Consider the following 2345-nt stretch of genomic DNA (forward strand, 5'->3'; position numbering starts at 1 on the left):
ACATAGTCTGAACAACAGTAGTAGAGGCATTACTACCATACACAAATAGAAAATAACTGAACATTATGATACACTGCTTGAAAAAAAAGAAGGCAGATCATGTTTTTTCATACTATGTGATATTTTCCAGGTAGTAGGAAACCATCTGTATATAAATAAGAGGGAATAATAATCTAACTTGGACATGAGATGGCTGGGAAAGTCTGTAGGAAAGAACATTTGAGTTTGGCCAGTAAAAGGGAGTTGATTTTGGAAAATCTAGGATTTAGACTGCAGTCTCTGACTCCACAAGCTCTGTTCTTTCCACTGCTGAGAACTGTCCCCAGGAATGCATTATTAGAAAGACAAGTTTGAGGCTGACTTTAGAATACTTTATATTCCAATATATAGGATACTATATTCCTAGTTAAATATTGTCAATTTTACTTGGTAAACAAAAGGAGCATTTCAACTCCTTTCTACAAATAGTGACATGAAATGAGATGTATTTTAGGAATATACATTGAGGTTTACTATTTAGCACTACACCAGAGAAGTTTGGGAGCCAATGGTGAGCTAATAACAATGGATACAAGAATAAGAAAATGATTGCAAATTAATTGTGGTAATGATTGCACAGCCCTTTAATATATTTAAATTGAATTGTAACATAAAATGAATATAGGTCAGTAAAATAGCTAAACAAATAACTGAATAGATCTTGATGCAATATATGTTAAGAAACAATAGTTTCTTATTTTGTTATTTTTGTTCAATAAATGTTTCTCTGATTTTGTAGCAATAATAATAATCAATAATGATAGAATATAGTGGTTACTAATGGGAAGGTCTAGGTGAAAAATACAGATGCATTATTAGGATGATGTCATGTACACCAGAAGCATCTGAGGTGCTGGTTAAAAAAAAGTCTATATTTAGATACCACCCCACAGGATACCAGTATGAGGGAAATTTAGACAATATGTTGTTCTTCCCAAACCAAAAGTTTGGGAAGCAATGTAAACCAAGTACCTACTTCACAGTAAGCTTTTGGTCTACCGGAACCAGGACCCTTCACCCCTCACATCCCACTCCACCTCTTTCTCCCAGGATCTGGAGTTTGCTCATAAGAAGCATATAGATAGATTGATTGTCAGAGTCTGTGTTAGACAGGGTTCTCTAGAGAGATAAAACCAAATTCCTGATAATATAATATATTTATTTATAAAGATAATTAGATATATAATGAGAAATGAAATGTTAAATCATATACAGATAGATATACAATACAAGAAATAAACAGTTAAATTAGAAGCACTATAAATGGCTTAGTGCAACTCACTTCCATGAGAGAAAGCTGAGAGACTAGCAGTCCTTCAAGTCTCTATCTGATGCCAGATCTTCTTCTATTTGTAGAGAGAGCTAGGCTATGTCAGCACAACAGCCAATCACAAGGCAGGTCACCAATCACCAGTCCCCAGCTCCAGAGAAGTCTTAAAGGGACCTCAACTTACAGCAACACAGTCCACAGGCTAGGCGTTCCCCAGGCAGTGTAGCCTTTAAATTAAAGCACAGAACAAGCAAGGCAGCCACACACTGGTCCGATGATCACAGAGCGAGAGACAAGAAAGGCAAGGCTCACCAAGCCATCCATCTCTCCGCCCCTCAGTCAATCCCACCTGCGTTTATCAGCCAGGCTGGCACAATAAACTATCTCAGAGTCAAAGATTCTTGTTAAAGAAAAGTCATTATTGTTGTTGGCAGTAGGTGGAGTTTACTCCGTCATGACTCGTATGACTATCTGTACAGCAGAACAAAACATTACCTGGTCCTGGGCCGTCCTCATGTTGTTGTGTTTGAGCCCCATGCTGTAGCTGCAGTCAATCCACTTCCTGGAGGGTCTACCTCTCTTTTGCTACCATTCTACTTGACTAAGCATGCGGTCAGTCCCTTTCCAAGGACTGGTGTCACCTGATAACATGTCAAAAACCCTTGAGTTTCACCATCCTTGCCTCTAAGAAGCATTCTGGCTGAACTTCTGCCAAGACAGATCTATTTGTTTTGGGGGGGCAGCTCGTGATACTGTTAACACTGTCACCACCATATAATCCAACTATCTAGATCCTTCTTTGTCTTTCTTTAGCCAGTGCTCAGCTTTCACATGCAAATGAGGCGACTGAAAGTACCTGGCTTTAGTCAGATGCAACCTAGTCATCCAAGCAGCCTGCATGCTTTTCAATACTTTACGGTGGGTCCTGTGCAGCAGAATTACCCAATGCAATGCATCATTTGGTTTCTTGACTGCTCTTTCCATGAGCTCTGATTTCAGATCTAAGCAAGATTGAATATGTTACAACTTCAAACTT

The sequence above is a fragment of the Echinops telfairi genome, unplaced genomic scaffold, assembly GCF_000313985.2.
Source record: "Echinops telfairi isolate 266 unplaced genomic scaffold, ASM31398v2 ScPeMD7_1713;HRSCAF=2227, whole genome shotgun sequence".
NCBI lineage: Eukaryota > Metazoa > Chordata > Mammalia > Afrosoricida > Tenrecidae > Echinops > Echinops telfairi.